The sequence below is a fragment of the Sipha flava genome, unplaced genomic scaffold (genome assembly GCF_003268045.1).
Source record: "Sipha flava isolate LNK unplaced genomic scaffold, YSA_version1 36_pilon_pilon, whole genome shotgun sequence".
NCBI classification, from domain to species: Eukaryota; Metazoa; Arthropoda; class Insecta; order Hemiptera; family Aphididae; genus Sipha; species Sipha flava.
The window spans coordinates 2,942,177-2,964,022 of NW_020273076.1; the positions used below are offsets into that span (position 1 = coordinate 2,942,177).

General features: G+C 27.6%; 1 protein-coding gene across 2 annotated transcripts in view; it reads right to left on the bottom strand.

Moving 5' to 3' along the window:
* The window catches only part of LOC112688031 (calcitonin gene-related peptide type 1 receptor-like), a 222,000-nt gene extending 208,313 nt beyond the window's left edge, over positions 1-13,687 (bottom strand). For both annotated transcript variants that reach the window (XM_025561046.1, XM_025561044.1), the window contains exon 1: positions 13,477-13,687. The gene's annotated coding sequence lies outside the window, so the exon portion shown is untranslated. The remainder of the gene's footprint in view (positions 1-13,476) is intronic.
* Between the last annotated feature and the right edge of the window lie 8,159 nt (positions 13,688-21,846).

Here is a 21,846-nt window from a genome sequence, read left to right on the forward strand (position 1 = left end):
TATATATATATATATATATATATATAGATAACTAATAACTAATTATTTATTAACTTTATCGGACTAAATTTACGCCTAAAACCTTCTCTGTGATGTCCTCTTTTTTTTAAAAAAAACTGCACGACGTAGTTTCAGAGTTTATCCGGAACAAAAAAAAGCGACTTCATTTTATATAGTAGTATAGATATAGATATATTAATAAATATTTTTAAAACTATACTAAAATGCTTGAATTACGTTTAGAAACTTGGTGGTAGATGGTGGGGGGGGTTAAGGGTGAATTCTCATATCCTCTCTTACCTTACTTATCCAAAAAAAAGTGGTTAGCCCCCCCCCCATTTAAAAATCCTGGCTACGCTACTATAATACAGCAATATCCAAATAGTGCAAATACAAGTTAATGATTGTTATACGGTTTTGATATATCTCTAACTAAATAAACGAAAACAGCCAAGTTAGTAGTGATAAAAGTTTATGTAAATTTGCATTATATACATAATGTGTATACAATATAAATTAACAGTATGATATACATAAATTTATACTCGACTTGGCATTAGCCATACATTATTCCTTCATTCTCTTTTCACTGACAATGGAGGTACTGTCATATCATATTATAACGAGGAATCGTACTATTATACTTTGACTTTAAAAATAATGTGTGTGATTAATTAATTTTTTCCTTCAAAAATGTTAGATAACAAGGATTTAACGTGATTTATTTGTAGTAAATTTGTCATTTTAGTACCCCCATCACGTTTAACCGCGAACAAGTCGATTCCTCTAAATGTAAGGTCAGATGTTATAAACTTGCGGGCCCGAGGGATAAAAAAATAAAAATTCATGTAGGTACCGATTTTTTTTATTTTCTTTTGTTATTTTTTCACTACTATTTTTCATCCGTCAGACAATATGCTTGTTGAAATCAACTATTATGATGCTCATCAGTCTCACATTGTCCCATTGAATAAATAATGATAGAGGGAAAATAGAAAATGTTATGGTTATGTACATAGCGATATAAACTGTAAGAAAGAACCATATATTTATTTATATCTTAAGCTATTTACACGATAGGTTCAAAAGGATTTAGTCTTTCTTAACACAATCGACTACTCACTAATATCAAATGAAATATCATTTTTTAAAACATTTTCACGCTGGTTTTTATTTAATATACCTGTATATTAATAGTCTATTTATTATGATACCTTGTATTTCTCTTTAATTGTTATCTTACAGGTGGTAGCATTTTTGCAGCTTTTTAATTTGAAATAAAACAGTCGACATCGATTTTTACCATAAGACATAATATATTAGCTCTAAAACATATTATTGCCAAAAATAACCTACCTGTACACTGATCGTGCATTCAGTCTTTATTGTATCCCTTAGGTGGTAAGCCCTACTCAAACAGATAAACGATTGAGACAGTAAAAGGATACCATCTTATGTGGAGTATTTCACTTTGATCAACTATAACAAATTGGCGTAGTTAACTTTCATTCCCCCTTCCCCTCCACGTCAGCCGCCATAGTGAATGTCAACAACTACGTTTTTTATGTTTAGTGTAATCACCATTTCGAAAATAAAAACCATAATATTAATTTTTATCACTTTTTTCTTTCTCTATATCTAATCAAGAGCAAATGAGTTAGTGGTAAATATATATGATAAAAATTACTGTGGTAAACGTTATAGTTATTTCTGAATACTTCAGTATGTTATACTTTATCCCTAACTTTTAACCTATAATTTAATTCTAATTCTAATAATGGTGGTTGATTAATATCAATATAACATTTACATCATTATATTTAATAAATTAGTAAATATAATTGTTGCTATGATTTTAACTTCGGCATATCAATTGGCCATAGCCTAGTTAATCTGAACTATAATTCAGCTTTGGTTAGTGGGTATATGATTTCCAGGTGAGTCAATAGCTATATATTATTATTCAATAGAAATATAGATATAAATATGTTATAAAGAATTAAAAACGTTTTTTAGTTGAAAATCAACTATTAACTCAAACATAATACCAATTTACTCGTATTTCCTTTTATACTCAATCTGTCTAATTGATTTTTTGATTAGTTCCCGTATTTTTGAAAGGTGTTATAATAATATTTTACGTTATACTACGACTCTAAATAATTCATTACATCATTTTTCTATTACAATAAACTTTCATATCAACAAAGTCCTTTTTTGATTTTTCAATGTGATTATTAATAAAGGATAGCTTTTAAAACTTCTGTTTTTTAAAGCTAATTTTTAAATTTATGGAAATAGCTGTTTATTAAATACCAATTTTTTTCGAAAAATATTTACAGTCGTTTCAGTTATAATTTACATTATAATTGAACTTTATTTTAAAAAATAAATAAGTAAATTATAATTAATATACTTTGAATTATAGTTTATTCGGTTGTAATTATAGTCGATGAATTATTTAAATTATTTTCTTATAAGGAGATTATTAAAAAATGTGACATAAGCAGATTTTTATATTCGTATTAGAAAAGTGATTATTAATATTACCAAGGATAAATTCATAAAAATAGTAGACTGGAACATAAATTGTGTTTAGTTCTTAAAAAATTGATGTAATGAATGATTTTATCTCAAAAGATTCCCTTTTAGAATAATTAAACAGTTTTTCTAAATGTAATTGAACAACATCCATACATTTTGGTAAGGATATAAGACTTCCGTTTTTTTTTCTATACAAATTCATCAACATGTTTTTCCTTCTATATTATTTATGAATACAAACATAATTTAGTTATAATTTAGTTATTACTCATAACATATTCAAAAAATATTAACTTCCAAATAATTTTTAACAAAAAAAAATTTGTTTATACATAATATAATTACATACACGAATATATACTACACTTCTTATGTCGTACATTAGCTCAGGTACCTGTACTAAATAAAAATCACAATACTTTATTCTTTTAAAACCACTATTCGGAGAAGAAAGTAGACATACCACCCCCATTCCATTTTTCTCAAATTCATTACTGGTAAAACATTAGACATCTTAATCATTGTGTTAAATGAATTATTCAACACCACAAAAATGACCTTCATAAGTATATTTTTAATTTTAATGTAATTGTTAATTTTTTTTTCTAATGGACATAAACACTCTTTAGAAAATACCTTATTAAAAATAAAGCGATAGTGAAGAGTAAAAATATAAGAAGAAATAAATGTAATCAGGTGCACATTATAATATAATATAACCAATAATATGCCACAATAAGTACTTATGTGTAAGTTTAGTATACATTGACGTTTCATCAATCTTGTCAACTTATCAACAAAATATGTATTGTAATTAATTTAGTTTAGTTGTGTGTTGCTTATGCCAAAAGCATACCATAAATTAACAATATTCTATATGAATAATAATTCCCACGAGAGAATACGTTCTAAACTTTATTTTAGCATGTTCTAAGTAGAACTTAAAACAATCTTTAAAACTTGCGAATCAAGGATTGTATGAAACGAGTGCGGACCCGACTTAAATGTCCCTCTTAGGTATGCAATTTCCAAGTAGCTTATGATTCCAAGAAATTAGAATGCAAAATACAGAAGTATGTTGTATAAACTTAGAAAATAGAATACTGCCCAGATTGGAACTTGAGAACTATAGATTGTGGAGAGGTTATACAATCAACACCAACTATATTCCAATCACAAATTCTTTAGGTATGTTAAGGAATTTCAAGCCATGATTTTCTTTTTCTTTCTATCACACACGCAATATAGGGATTTAAACGTTTTTCTATTTCCGACGTAACGATCGATCTATTGAGGCGATAAGAATTTTGAAAACTGATTTGAATTGGTCGTTAAGTCTTCTTTAGCAGTATTGTGCTTAAATAAAAAAAAAAATATCTAGATATAGATAAGATATCTGGATTTAAAATTATCTAGATATATATAGATACTGTAGAAATTTAATTTAACTTGATATGGATAGATAAAATCACTTTTATCTAGATAACTTTATAAAATAATTTTTATCTAAATATTTATACAAAGCATTAACTTTTTCATCAATGTTTTCATTTGTTTGTAGACAAGCTCTTTTGTTCTTTATTAGCAACAGATTTTGTGAATTATCTAGATAAATTTATCAAGATGGCTATGATTTTTATCTAGATAAGATAAAGATATAAAGTTTTAATCTAAATAACATATCTAGATAAATTTATCTAAAGCACAACACTGTTTTTTAGATCCACTTTCTCAAATTTATTAAATTTTATACTTAACATATTTAAAAATTAATTTTTATATTTTCAATTTGTTTAATCATATTTTGTGAAATTTTGTAAGACAAATTAAAAAAAAAAATGGAAAACGATCTAAAGAAATCTTTACGACAAATTAAAATTAGTTTTCAAAATCCTTATCGCATCAATAAATCGAACGGTACGTTGGAAATAGAAAACGTCTAAATTTCTAAACTGCATGTGTGATAAAAAGAAAAAGAAAATCATGGCTTGCAATCCCCTTAACTAAAAAGTTAGGACCTAGGTCGAGGTTTTTGAAATTCTTATTTGTATTTTTTCATATATTGTAATACTATCAATGTATAAATCGAAAATAAATATACTGCATAAAAATCTTTTTGATATTGAAATGTAAACAATGTTGTATGTTACAGAGAAAAATGTAATTGGTTAAACAATGAAATCTTTGTTTATTTAAAATATTGTTTACATTAAATAAACCAACAAGTATTCCAATTATATTTCTAGAAGAAAATTAAATAGAAATAAGATTTCATGGTTGTCAGATATGTTATACACAAACTTATAAATGAAATACAAACATTTAGTTAGTTTTATTAGTTATTGGTATATTATATTGGTATTAAAAAAGTTCAATTAAAAAAATTTATAATTATATTTAACACAAATATCAGCACATCAAGTCGACAATTTTAAACGTTTGATGTTTTTTCAAATTCGTTATCAAAAATATAATAAGTACATTTTTTTTTTTTTTTGAGATTCATAAATATACATTATTAATATTTTTGTAAGCTTATTAAAATAACACATATATATTAAATAATTATATTTTAATGTAAGAATTACAAAATAAATTTCCCATTATAATATGTTTGTCAATGAATATTCGCAATATTTTAGCTAACTATAAATTTTAAGAGAAATAATTTTCATTTACGTTTGAATAAGTATTAACCACAAGATTATTTATTTTACTGAAAAATATAAACAAACAAAAACCTTACTTATTTGAAAAAATACTATACATTTAAGATTTTTTTTTACGTTTAGGGAAAATACTTTAATAAAGTACCTTTTGTGTCCAATTTCCATTATAATGAGATATTGCACGAAACTTTTAGTGTATTTTTACAGCATAAAAAGGTGTTCATGGAAAAATAAAATATCATTATTATAAAATAAATATATGTTTCCTGTTTCTGAATTGGTTGAGCAATAAAAAAATTGAAATACAGCAAAACATAAGGATGATTACCATAATTAAATTAATATATTTATTTAGACTTTTGAAGATTTAATCTACGATTACTGCTACCTATATATTTTAAGAAATACAAAACGAAAGTAAACCAACAGAGTGATTTTTCTTAGACATTTATTTATTTTAAAATAACATTTTTAAATAATTAAAAAATTATTATCGAGTGAAAATGTTTCAAAATAATTATATTTTAATGTTGAATTGTGAAAATATTAAAAATGTACATCTTTACTAAGTAATAATGTACCTATATCTTAATTTAATATTCTGGAGTGAAAATATTTTCTGAAAACGTTGACTAAAACTTAAAAATTAAAAATTGAATTTGCCATTACCAATTATTTATAAGTATTTCAAGATCAGATGAGGTAAGTAGTGTGTAGCACGGGATTTCACTTACAACTTGTCATTTTATACATTTTATATTATTTAAATATTTTATGTTTCTAGTTAGGTTTTTTCTCTACAATTATTTTCTTAGAGAAATCAAATCAGAAGGCGCATCATGAATTTAAAATTTATACATTTTTTTTTTTTTATTGGTTTACGGTCATTGAGACCATACCAACAAATAAATTTTTTTCCATCTATCTCTATCTTCTACCGCTACTCTTCATGGTATCTCTGGTTCAATGTTTTCCGCGTCCCTTTTTATACTGTCTTCCCACCGTAAGCATGGTCTTCCTAGGGGTCTCTTACCGACCGGGTTATCTTCGATTGTTGTTCTAACTATGGATCCCACTCTCCACCATGCATGTCCTGCCCGGGTCATCTCCTTTTCTTGATTTCATTCGCGATGTTCGGTTTCTGGAACAGCTCCTCGAGTTTTTTATTATAACGTTTACGCCATTCACCTGTGTTTGTGTCGACGGATGGGCTGTAGATTTTCCGTAGGATTCTCCTTTCAAATACTTTTATTCTGGTTTCTTCTGCTTTCCTAAGTGGCCATGTTTCTGCGGCATACAGTACTATAGGTCGTATCAAGGTTATGTACATTTGTATCTTTAGGCTTGTCGATAATGTTCATGAACTCAGTACTTTTCCAAGACCAAAAAAACTTTTGTTGCCTTTTTGTATCCTAACACTGACTTCCATCTTCAAATCATTATCTTATGTTAGCAAATGCCTCAAGTACTTGAAATGCGTGACTTTTTTGAATACGAGTACATGCACTTCAATATTCATAGATTGTCCTTGTTGATATTCTCTGTCCTGGCGACTTAATATCATGTACTCTGTTTTTTCGTCGTTTATCTCCAGTCCGATCTTACTAGCCATCGTGATGAGTTTCCTGCATACTTGTTTAACCGTTTTTTCAGTATCTCCTAATATCGCTATATTGTCCACATAAACCAAGATATTGATGTTCGAGTTTCCCAATACTATTCCATTGTTACAATTTGTTTCTCTGATTACCTTTTCTAATATTAGGTTGAACAATATTGGTGATAGCGCATCTCCTTGCCTTTGGCCTGTCCTTACCTTTGCTGACTCTGACAATTCTAATGCTACCTTTATTTTGATTTCTGTATTTTGCAGGGTGGCCTCAGTTAATTTTATTAATTTATTCGGAAACTTAAACTCTTTTAATATGTTTATAAGGCTATGTCAGTAGACAGAATCGTACGTTTTTTTAAAATCCACAAATAGTATACATATGCTTTTATTGAATTCCATGATTTTTCTATGATCTGTCTTAGGCTGAAGATTTGATCCGTTGTTGATCTGTTGGGTCTAAAACTACCTAGATAATCTCCCATTATCTCTTTCGCAATGGGTTTAATCCTATCTAAAATGCAATAAGACATTATTTTGTAGACCACATTCAATAAGGATATTTCTCTGTAATTATTACATATTTGTTGGTCACCTTTCTTATGGATTGGACATACGACTGCAATATTCCAATCTTCCAGTAGTACTTCCTTTTCCTAAATATGGGTTAGTAACTTATGTATATGTGTTAATAAATCTTCGTCCAGCATTTTCATAACCTCACTTTGTATACCGTCCTCACCAGGTGATTTATAGTTCTTCAATCGCCTTATTTGTAGTTCTACTTCTTGTTTTGACGGTGTTGTATATTTGTTTAGGTTGGGTTCTGTCCTTGTCCAAATAAAGGTTTCTATGGAGTCGTAGCAGTTAAAAAGATGTTCGAAGTGCGTTTTCCATCTCTCTATAATATCTGATCGGGCAGTTATTAGTGTTCCGTCTTCCTTTACTAGGAACTTTTCATATTTTTTGTAACCTCCCTTTAGTGTATTAATTTTTTTGTACAATTGGTGTTTGTTATATTTATTGTGATATTTTTCTACTTCTTCTAAAATGTTTTTCGTACAGGCACTTTTTTCAAACTTAAAGATTCGAATCGCTTCTTTTCTGCTCCCATTATACTTTGTTTTGTTTTTTTCATGGGAAGGGTCATTAAGGTATAAGTTTCTACATTTTTTCTTTTGATTTTGGGCTTTCTCACATCTCCCGTTGAACCAAGATTTTTTAGTGTTTTTTGATTTACCCAGGACTTCAGCTGATGTTTTTTTTATTGTTTCCTGTACCTTCCTCCACATATTATTTATAGAGCCTATACTATCTATATCTAATTCCCTGCTGCGTCTGCGTATCTCACTTTTAAAATCTTTACGGTAAACTTTATCTGTGAACTTAGTTATATCATATATGTCAATTATCGTTGATCTTGTTGCCATCCTCCTCTTCAGTCTTGCTTTAATTTTTGCCTTAACCAAATAGTGGTCAGATTCACAGTCCGCTCTTCGCATCGTTTTGATATCCGTAATACAGTTTTTGAACCTGTCATTGACTAACACATGGTCAATTTGATTAGTGTGATTTCAATCTGGTGACTTCCATGTTCCCTTATGGATCTTTTTATGGGGAAACATTGTGCTCTTAATCACAAAGCCTTTGCTCGTTGCAAAGTCGATTAGGTTGAGGCTATTATTGTTCGTTACTTCATGCAAGCTATGGTGGCCAATGGTTGGTTTAAATATTAATTATTTTCCTATTTTTGCATTTAGATCTCCTAATACAGCGGTTCCCAAACATTTTTTTCAGCGGTGCCTTTTTTTTGACCAAATTTACCCACGGTGCCCTGTTTTGAAATACATTACAGAACAAAAAAAACCTATTGATAACCAATTTTATTAATTTTATTAAAATTTAACTTAATTATAAATTAATGCATTTTTAAATTTAAAAAATAAATAAATAGAAATTATTATTATTATGATTATAATTATTATACAAAATTATTATAAAGTTAAAACGAGAGTATCCGAATATACAATAGAATATATTGCATTATAAGCTATAAAGTTTTTATGAAAACCATAAGGAAAAACAATTTTATACATTCTAAACTATTTGTTATGAACCGTACGTAGACCGCGGTGCCCTTAGAAAATGGTCGTGGTGCCCCCAGGGCACCGCGGTGCACAGTTTGGGAATCGTTGTCCTAATAAAACCACTATTCTGTTATTAGGTATTCCATCTACCATGTTCGGTAATTCATCTTAGAAGTAGTCTTTTTCTTCTCAAGTCTTTTCCTCAATAGGGGCATGAACACTAATTATTGTGAGATTAACCCAGTATGCTTTAATTGTAAATAGTGATATTCTTGGGTCAAATGTCTTAAATTCCATTACGTTTGGTACTATTGATTTATGTACTATGAAACCCATACCAAATTGTCGTCAATAATCACAATAAATGATTATTAATATCTATGGATCTCGTTCCTTGCTATCTAATTGCTTGGATCGCCACGATCTTAAGTTTATACCTCCCTGTTTCTTGCGTCACTGTATGTGCCGCTCCAATGCTATATAATGTGCGAACGTTCCATGTACCCAAAAATATTTCCGATTTCCAGTTTCCATTTTTGTATTCCTTATCTTCACTATTCCGAGGCTTTTTGTTTGGTTCCTAAACATGAGTTTTTTTACGAGGCTGGGTTGTTAACCCAGCACCCAACCCCCAAACTGGAGGACCAGACCACTCTAATCAATTAAGACCAGAGTGGGGCTATTGCAACACTCAATGAAGGGTACTAGGCGACGGGAACACCACTTTCCCAACGCCGAAAAAAAATAAGATACAATTGTAATTTTAAATTAGAGAAATCTAAAGTAGCAGATCATTTGTACTAGTTCAGAATATAAGTACTATTATGTTAACCACATTATTTGAGTACATTTAAAAGCCATGATAGATTATGGAATTTTAAAAAAACGACTATTTCAAATTAATGTATCAATGTAAAATATACAACGAATATCTTATATTGCAAATTTGTGACTAGATTAATGTAAAACATAGTAAAAAAATCTTTTTTCTTTTTTGATTCAAAACTTAAAAAATTTTCTAAAATATTTTCCGTGTCAAATTTCTAATCTAATTAAATCCCATTGAACTTAATTATGGATTTTTTACTAAACAAAAGTTAAACCACAGAAAGCAATTTTCGAAAACAATCATAATTTTTGCAACAAGACGTCGTTGAGTGGTCACACCAGTTGTTTATGTTGCTTCGTGACTTTGATGTTAAAGGCGCTTATCCAATCTCTTGTATTCTCGGTTGAACAGCTACCCGAAAGTTTGTAACATAGCATATCATATCTCATAACATCTAATTGAATCGTCAATAGCACTTAATGATTTCTAATAGATTTGGATTTAAAGTCTTAAAAAAAAAAAATCCAACGCTTATAACAATAATCAACTTTTTTGATGAACTTTTAAAACAATATACAATATTTATATAGATATTTACAAAGACCGAAAATGATTAGTTATTATAGATTATCAAATTATATTGTATCGATGAGTTTTTATGGACTGTAAATAAAAAATGTATAGAAAGTACAACTATGTGTGGTATGAACAGATTTCGCATTACAAGAGGCAAGCTGAAACTGTCTTATGGAGTTGTTATTACGTTTTGAATTATAGATTTTATATAAATACGAGTATATGCACAATCTCCATACATTTTCTACCAGGACTCATTCATAAATAAAGAAGGAAATGTTTATTTTTTATTTAAAAGAATAATTTTTTCATTTTGTTTTTCGTGTGAAATTGATTAGAGGAAAAAATTGAAGTTTTGTTTTTATATTTTGTTATCATGAGTATAATAAATAATTTTAAATATATTATATTTTTTAATTAAATTAGAAAAATCAATCAGTTTGTATAATGTCCGGCAACCCAAACTTTGCCTCACGAATAGGAACTAACAATAATTTACCTTTTATCACTATAAAACCTCGCAAGGAAGAGAACATTTATATCATACTTAATACTTAATATTAATACTAGGTATGATAAAATTCGTATATAATCGGTAAATATTATAAGGTATAGAATGTCACGCGATTTCAGTCGTACACATATTGCATAGTTCTATCGTTTTATACAAATGTATGAAAACAACATTTCAGTGTATATTTAAGTGTTCAAAAATAAATAAATATATTAGGTATTATAATATTTATGAGTATCTACTCATTTTAAATATATACATATATTATACAACAAATGTAATCCATTGTTGCGAAACAAATTAAAATAACGTATAATCGTATAAACTGATTTAGTACATTTAAAAAAAAAAATTAAACCTTGATATATATATATATATATATATATTTATATATGTATAGTATATTATACACCTTATATAATAATTAAAAATTAGTACTCTATTTCATTTTTGCTTTTTTATCTAAATTTGTTTATGGATATGTCTATTTTAATTGTATTATTTATATTAATACAAGCATAATAAATTACACGTTATGTAATGTGTAATTTATCTAACCAACATAGTAGTGTGTTTTGTACTTTGAACATCTGTAATTATTAAAATAAATATATAAATCAAACAATCACAATTGATTATTTAATAGCTAACTTCAATGCAACACGAACATTAGTGTGATTGTTTATTTTTAATTTTGAATGAAACGAAGAAGGACTTGGTTTTACCATAACGTACGTACCTAATTATTTTTTGTATTTTTGTGCATACATTCATGCAAAGTTGCTGCTCCGATCATCACTATTATGGGAACTTTCTGATAAGAAATGTTGTCTAAATGATGCTTTTAGTCTTACTAAATTTTCTGTAGTTTTCTTATTATTTGCAAAAAACTGACAAAGAGCAAATAAAATAACCGGCAATATTTGAGACACACTGTTTTTTTATTTTACCGATATTTTTTCAGCTAAATATAAATTACAATCCTCGAACCGATAAAAATATTCATCCAAAACAAGCCGTAAGATAATCGTATACGAAAAAAAAATGTAAACAGATATTACGTACTTGATGTTATTTTATCAATAATGAACTGTGATACCCAAAACATTTTGTACATTCATATGATCATATGACGTAACGACTTTTGAAGCACTAATTGCTTACAATAGTACATCATATAAGATACACGAATATATCATGTCAGATTTATGAATCTCAAAAAACCGCGATATAAACCGTCAACACAAATTGTACCGGATTTGAGTCTTCAGAGGCCACTAAACACAGCTAAGAAAAAAATTATAACAATGATAAATACTAATATAAAATCGAGTTCAGTGACATCACAATCTTTAAAAAATAGTGCTTCGTTTAGAACCCACTACCCACCCATTATTTTCCAATAATTAATTAATATGTAATAAAATAATAAAATAGTATAAAAAAAAAAGTATTCAATAAATCAAATATTTACAACGAGACTAAATTCTTTAATTATAACTTTAAAAAAAAAATAATAATAATAATTTTTAAAACCAAATTAAACAATATTAATAATAACAACACTCAACTAATATTTTTAAAAAAATAATTTTAAATAGAAACAATCGGCAATGAAGGCATATTAATTTGCATTTTTTTTTTTTAATTTTTATTTTACAGGACTCTTATTTATAAATTTACTAAAACTCCTTTCCACATAACAGGATGTTATTGGAGCATACTTAAATGATACGATTTTTATCGGAATTAAAGTAATATGATGTTAATTTTTCTGTTTCACATTCAATATTTATAATGCTAAGAATTTTCGAAAATATTTTGAATCCCTTAATCTTCAACCAAAATAAGATTACATAGTAAGTAAATTTACGTCAATTCGAAAAATAGCCCAAAAATTATAGACGTTAATTAAATAAATACCATTTAAAATTAACAATATTGAAAAAACTATTAAATTGACAAAATTAATAAAATTCTCAAAAATCTATAATCAATTATTACATTATGTTCAAAATATGCAAAAAAAAATGGTTCAATTCATTCGAGAATAAGCCAAATCTTTGACATATCTGACAACTAATTAATTTGGACTTAAAGTAAAAAAACATACAAATGCATATAAATCCTAGCACTATACATATATCACTCGCTGGTCGATCGCCGTCATAACGCTAACCCGAAGTGGATTACTGTCTGGTGCTATCGACTCAGGAACTTTCCTATCACTTAGTAATTTTAAAGTTCCTTTACGCCCCATACTCATTCAAATATTCTACTACATTTTGCTACATCCACCATAAACTATACGTTCAACGAACCACGTATATAGTATAAAAATGCTGCCTTAACACCGTTGCGTACTACATCTTCATACAACATAACTGCAATCGTGTGTATTTATACTGGTAATGTTGCCCCGTACACCGATGACGAAAAACATAAATAAATAATTAAAACAAAATGAAACACGTATACGTACGTACGTATTCATAAGCAAAACAATATGAACGTAAATATTGCGGGAGGAAAAAACTCTCGTGGTGACGTCCGCGACGGACGTCTAAGGGTTGCAGATACCAGTTGACGTTGTGCACGCGAAATATCGAATGGGCAACGCTCGAAATCGAAAAAATTGTTATAAATACCTCTTATCCCGCGGGCAATAAACCACGGGTCCGGTGTGAAGCGTCGATCCTCTTTGGATACTCGGATTCCTACACACACCCCCCTCCCACACGAGGGCTCTAAATCGAAAACCGAAAACGCGACGCGAACAGAGTTGGCGATCGACGGAGCGTCGCGTGACTACTGCCATTTCGTCGGCGGCGGTGGGACAAAGAGGTCCTTCGGAACACACGGCGGCGGCGGCGGCGGCGAACTGTTGCTCTTCTCTTTCGACCTGCGCACTTGGCCGCGACGCTGGTGTCCCCCGTGCGACGTGTGTGGACCGCACCGGTGTACTATAGTAATGTTTATAGTAACGATGATAATATATCTTCGAGGTACCGCAGGAACGGTAGCGTATCTACTATCTATGGGGGCGATCGAGCGGCTTACAACCCTCTCCTTGTCTCCGAAATGAAATTATGAATTTCTGTTACAAATGTTCCATCACTCGATAACGATTAAAATGTTCGTATTAGAAAAACGTACATATTATATCATTAAACTTGGTTTCATTAATAAGCGAGTGTAATAGTCTCCATTGTTCGGATGATAGTTCTTGTTAAATTGTATTTCGGTAGATATATTTTTATACTTTTAAAAATGTTCCCATACCCCCACCCTGTATAATAAAATTTTGCATAAAAGTGTAGGATACTTCATACGTCTCGCAAAATATGTGGTGACCATAGTAAACTGCACGTACGTACAACGGGAAAGAGAGAAACATTATTCCTCCGTAATTACAAGACAAATTGTCAACGATTTAAATATCAGTGTGTACATCTCTGTTCAAAACATTGTAATAATCGACAACAACGAAGCCTTGTACGCGGTCGTAAATTAAACCAAATCATCACAGTATGAGAACAGTAATCAGTGTTTAGTACTTGCATTATGCATGTAAATGTAATAATGTAGATGTGCTCATAAACCAGAAAACATTTAATACGGAAAAAAATCCTCCGCTGCGGTAACCGCTGTACTACTGTTGTATTGCATATTTGTTAAATATCACTATTTATTCTCGTTCGGTATTATATCACAGTTATGGTTTTTAATTTTTGCAACGATATGATACAAATTTTAGTATTAAACGGGTGTACTCTAGAGAAAATAGGATTTTTAACACGTAGATATAGTATGTATTTTTTTAATATTTGTAATCTTATTTTTCAGAATTTTCTCAACCTTTCGAGATTATTTGACCAAAAAGAAAAAGAAAGAGATTAAATATTCTATACTTGACAAACATAATTCAAGTTTTTCAAATTATTTATATACACACTTAAAATTAAATTAAATGAAACGACCAAATAAATCGCAAAAACAAAGTTTCAAATAAATATAATCGTTTAATTACTTCCTTTGTAAATTCATTGTATATTGTGAACAAACTATATCAAGTCTTCAAATACCTTGATTCACAATTTTAACATTGAACTAAAACAGTTTGAAGAAATTGAATTCATAAATATTGAATGTGTTACATTATAATTATCTTAATTAATAATTTAGGTTATAATCGAAGATATACTGTCATATTTTACTACAACTAGAAAGAATAATTATTGACGTATATTTCAAAATAAATAACTATAGTTTAAATGAGCAATATTTCCTAGCATAATAATTCTATGAAAATATGTGATTATCAATTAACAGGTTGAAACCTATTTATACATATGGTTATACATATGCATATGCTTTAAATTTAAAGATCACTGCAATGAACAATCATAAAATATTTTTGTATTATGAATATAATAGAGGAAGGTATCAATATACAGTAGATATCAACTATTTAGATTATAATATTCTTATTTTATATAGATAGTAATTAAAACCGGTGTCATATAGTTGAAAAATATCAATAATTAAAAAATTTTCTCGAATTATAGTAAAAATTATAATTTTAAAAAAACATAAGTATTTCATACTTCAATACATTATTTTAATTAAATAATGAATATCGTTTTTCGTTAATCTGTATAAGTATAAATATATATTATTAAAACATTCCTCAGAAAGATTAAAATGCTTAAAGGTTAAAAGGACTTGAAAACTGCAATTCATTATAGTAAACATTATCATGGACTATTACAAAAATATTTAACATATTCCAGCAAATCTAAATTTATTGGAAATGAGTTACAATAAAAACTTAATACTGCTTTATAAAAAAATTGTATGCACGAACAGTTAAATAAACCTAAAAATCAGTCTAATACATAATACAATTAAGTAATGTTTAAAATATATAAAACAACGGTAGGAAATAAATAAATACAGTATGATGGTATACATAATTATAATTTTACAAATGCTTTCTTATATAAATATACTTTTAAGATATACGGATTATTATTCTATTTAGTCTTCTAAAGAATATCATACAATTTTATATGTGCCACATTATTTACAAAATAAATATAAAAACATTAAACATAATTCAGTTGAAAACAGTCATTAAGAATATTCCATCTTTAAAATATATACGGAATTGTTAACTACAATTGAATTTTATAATATTTCATTCTTTGTCAAAAAAATATTTAAATACTTTAAAATTGTTAAATCAAATTAAACCATTTAAATAAGAAAAAACTGAAAATTATAAAATTAACACGGTAGAATAGCTACTTTATTATTTTCAGTATCATTCTGACCGATTAATTTAAAAATAAAAATAAATAATTGAAAATTTCAATTTTATTGTTAAAATTACAAGCATTGTAAGTGAAAAAGTTGTTACCAGCAAACAGTGGAACTAAGTTTTGAACGCTTTTAGAGTGAAATACGAGTCGATATTTTATGTGATTTTTGACAAAATAATTTAAAAGTATTGTCAAATTTCCAAAAAATTAATAGAACTATCAATAGAATTCAATACTTTAGAACTAAGCTTAGGGACTTATAGTCTAAAAAATACACAAATATGCATTATAATATGTATTTATACGCATTAAAAAAAAAAAAAAAAATGACCATATAGTACACAAAATAAAACGTGTCCATCGGATTTAAATATATTTTTAAACTCCAAAACAAAACTTTGTAGTCGACTACTCGTAGACTGTTGTAATTTCAGCATAACACTATGTTACAAATTATCGCGTACGACGTTTTACGTATGATTCAACGTTGTGTGGACGCAAAAACAACGACGGATAATAATCAACTGAAATGAACACTAAACAAATAATCTATTGTTCTATATCGATTATTATCTTTATCGACATCCGATCAATATCCAGAGAGTTATACGGTCGATACGGGTTTATGATATTATTTATCCTTACACAAAAATTATAATAAGATATGAAAGGTAGTTTGCAGATAGCATATTACTAAAAATCCTCTTGGTACAATTTTTTTTTCACTCGGTTGAAATATGTATATATAGTTATATGTATCTATAGTTTTTAATTTTAAATTATAAAATTTGAGAAATTTGTCAAAATATGCAAAATAAGTAGGTATAATAATGTTAAAATAAGCACTCTTCTGCAAAATCTATCAAATATGCGAAAATATGCACATTCAAATTTTAGATCTGATATCATGGCATCGAGAAACGAAATTATTTCGCACTCTGCTATATTTAGTAATAATTAAAAAAAGTATGCAAATGTTAGAAGTCCCTAAGCCTATTTATAAAAAATCAAAAACTTTAAATTTTTAAAGATTATTATTTTTGTGCTCGTATTATAAGTATATATATATATATATATATATATTAATTATATTTTATACAACATAAATAATTGCTTCTTTTATCAAAAACATATTTAAGTGCATATATTTTCAAATTTTCAAATTTTATCACGGAACATTTTAAAAGTGCATAAATATCCATAAATTATTAATAAAGAAGTTTACGATTATATTTAAACATTTTATTTATATACTCTTATGTAAAATAATCGATGATATAATAACATATTTATTTAAAAAATTCTAAATAGAAAAAGTAATTAATTTTCTAAATACTAATTAATTATAATAATTATCAGTGGCCATAAACGAGGAAGTATAATAATATTCACTTTATTTTATTATTTTGCGTAAATTAGCTAAAAATATCATGGTATGTGAATTAGGTTTAACCGTATTGAGTCTCGAAAATCAATTAAAATATTCAAACACATTAAAAAAACATTGGATATATTTTCAACGTTCACTTCTCATTCCCCAGTTTAGATAATCTAAGAAAAATATTATTCGCCAAAAAAACTTTAAAAAGGTAAAAAAACGCCAAGCTTAAAATTAGAACTATTATATTCTTGCAACAAAAAAAAACCTGTCCAAAAAATGCACTGATATCAACATTATCCAAGCTTTTAATTTATGAGGTACTTTAACTATTTCCCTAAACTTCTCTCTTTTCTCCTTAGTTATGAGTATCATTTTTGTACCTGTTTTGTTTGAATATCACTATCCAATTCTTGGTGGCTGATATAAACATGCAATTATTTAATATTAGTGATGGGTCGAACTGTTCGAATCTCGAACCGAACCGAACCGAACCCTTGATATTCGGTTTGGTTCAAAATTCGAACTCGGCATGAAAAAAAGTCGAACCGACTTTTTTCAAGTCAAGCATCTTTTACTGTTCGAAAATTTGGCAAAATATTTTTTCCCAGGTAATCTTTGAGCGATAATAATTCAGACGCGACAAGTTTGATGTTATTTACGTCTAAAAACAGCAAAATTCCGACCGACGATACGAGTAATTGCTATCGTGTATTTGATAAAGCCTATTCCATATAGTATATACAATATATCTAGATGCATGTGTTATGTTCATTTCGGTCTGGGCTCATATAAATTATAACATTTTATTATTAATATACTGCGGGACCATTGTCATCTTCGCCATGGGTTTTATAAAAATAAAATCACAAAATAATTAATAAGCAATCAAATGTGATCACATTCTGCAGTCGGCAACTCGGCATATTATCCCGATATAATATTATTCTAATATTATAATTTAAATACAAAATTTACCTATACATATCAAATATAAATAGTAATAAAAAGTAATCATTAAGAGTATAATAGGATTTTAAAATTTTGTTAAAATAATTGTAAAAAATATTTGTTGGCATAATCATAAAAGAAATTTAAGAAGAAATGTATAGTAAATTGTATATTGTATAGAGAATTGTGTATTTACTGGAATGACTTGAATTTTAACATACATCCATTAATTACACTAGAGAAAAGATTTATGTACATTTACGATTTATGACCCTTTAAGGGGCGATTTTGGGGGGAGTGATTTTGGGTAATTTTGAGTTTTTTTTAATTTTTCTTTTGTAGTTCCTTAATCACCTCCAATCAAAATCTGTATTCAAATTTTTGTCAAGTTTCATAATTTCATTTTTTCTCTACCTTGATTGAATGTTTTTTCCATTTTTCGTCAAATCAACTACCTTTGCACCCTTAGAAATGAGTATTAAAGTGAACTCAGAATGTTCGTTCTTGTCTTATTTGAGAGCTATGGGCATAGGTATTAAGAAGTCATAAAAATATTTGCATTTATATTGCCCCCCCCCCCCCCGGCCGCTGTGAATGCCGCTTAACCCCGTTTAGTTATACAGAGTATAATAAGCACTGTACGGTCAACCGTTATTCCATTGCCGTCGCGGCGCGCTCTTTCTTTTTTTAGGCTTGGCTTGCAGGTCGACCGACCTGCTTGATTTTTCAACATGACCGTGTTCCAGCGCACAATGCTTACATAATTCGCGACTATTTAAATTCACAGTTTCTAAATTCAATAGCTAGTAATTTACCCTTTGAATGGCCACCACGATCACCTGTTTTTACGCCATTGGAATCCTTTTCATAGGGTCACCTTAAAACAATTGTGTATGGTTGACCCTCCTATAAATCATTAAATTGTAAAATATAAAATAACAGAAGCATGCATTCAGCAGACTGATGAACAAACAACAACTACAAAAAACAAAAAACGTACGTGGCGTGCACTTTTGGTCATGGTGGGAAGTAATTTTAATAATATATATTAATATTAACAAATTTAATAATTGATACGTTTAATTAATTAATAATTAAATACACTTTTTACTTAAATAAGAATTAAATTTGCTATTAATTATTAATAAATTCCAATAGATCCATAAAATGTACAAAATATAAACATGTTTATTAGCGTTTTCTGCTTTAAGTTATAATTCTTGCACTAATTGAAGTGAAAATTAATGAAGTTAAAATTATAATTACATGTAAATATAACTTTAAAATATAGAGATAAAAATGTCAATCCTAAATAATCCAAGAATAATTATTTTCAGAGTTACAGTAAAAAAACTGAAAAATGCGCACTTTTTACCGATTTTATTTTTTATTTTTTGTTAAATTGATGTTACTTGCTGAACTTTTGACTTAGAAAATTGATTAAATTACCAAAGTTCAATGAAAATTAGGCAAAAATAATTGTTAGTTTAAATTAGTAGTTGCCATACAAAAAAAAAGTTAAAAAAGTAACACTGTACATGTACTTGTCAAATTAAGTTAAACAAAAATCTAAGATTGTAAAATTGTGTATTTTTAATAACCTAATGAAAAATAAAATTCAAATTTCAGGGTTTTATGTAAATATATGGAGTGTTCTTAATTAACGTTTATACACTATATAAACATGAAGTAAAGTACAAAGTTCACCACCTAAAATATATGATATTTTATGTCTATTTTTAGTTCATTGTTATTATTCCTTTTGATATCTATGGGCTATAAAAATTTCTAAGTAAAAACTACATTAGAAAAAATAAAACAATTACACAATTTTATATTTTTATTTAGGTTTTTATTATTTTTGTTTTGAAAAAGAATTAAAGGAAAATTATTAAATTTTTCTTTTACCATAAAGGAATATGTTTTAAATGTGTTTACTAACATTGTAGATGTTTCGTTTGTCATTCTTATTCAAATTAAATATGTACAGCAAAGTTGTTGTTAATAATAGTTAGGAAATATTTAACATGCCTATTAAAACAATAAGAGTAGCCCAGATGAAACACTGCTGGTAGGAGCGTGTCGATCGCGACTAACTTTTCACTGGTCGTACTATAGTAATACCAAATATTATTTCAATGATATTTAAAAGGTATAGTGAATATCTATTCAGATATCCATAGTCATTAAACTATTATTAGAGAATCATTAAATTTCAGCTTGTGGTTAAAGCTGGCTTACACGCAACGATTTTTGTACGTTTTATCGAACACGACTAATTGTATCAAGTAAAGAAGATCGATTATATAGTACGTACGAACGCCTAATCGAATCCGAATGAAATCCAAGATTGGATAGAAAGACCGATGGGTGTGGATTCATTTTACGTGAAATTGAACGACAAGTCTTTGCATGTAAATACAGACTTGAACATTTATCGTAAACCTTATTCTGTTAAATTCTCTCTTTAACTATATAGTTTCAACAACTTAATTTGGTTTTTTTTTTTTTTCTATGATTTACTATAGTATATTTACCTGTATTATTTAATAAATAATAACAAATTTGATGGGAGTGGTGTTTTTTGTTTTCTTCCGAAAATGTCTGACCTATGGAAATTCTGTTGCACGTGTGGGGATTTTATGATACTAAAACCGCAACAGTGCTTCTTTCATACCGTCAAAATCATTAAAATAACTCAATACTACTGAAGAATGAAAAGAAATACAGTTGAAACCGGGATGGAAAACTGAGTAAAAAATTAAAAGGCGTAGACACTGTATAAATTGCACGTTGTATTGTCCGTTTTAAACATGTCCAGTAATACGTACAATAAGTCATTATGTGTAAAAAGACTTAAAAATTAAATTGTGTGTATACACAATATAGATATATAATACAATAAATGACATTTACTTTAGCAATATCCCACTTCAAAATAAGTTTATTTTTAATATAACTTATTTAGTTTAAAAAATCATAATCAGTTTACCCATCTACCATAATAGTTTGTAAAATATTTTCTTCGTAAACATTGTTCACACGTGGTGCAGTTTCAAGACTGCAAATTAAATTTGAAATAATCGACTATGTGTTATTCATAAATTTGTGTTATTCATTAAAATATTTTAAACTATTTTAGATTTTTAATATCTGTTCTTCTAAAAGTTATATATTTATGAGTTGTAATCCTAAATTTTCATAAAAAAAGTAATTATTTTTAAATAATCATAATACAGCATTAAATTTGTCATTTTACAATGATAAAACTAAATTTAATTTCGTTTAATATTTTTCCAAAAATATAATTATATTTCGACAAACAGTGCTATAAAAATTATTGAAAATTAAATTGGAAATATAGT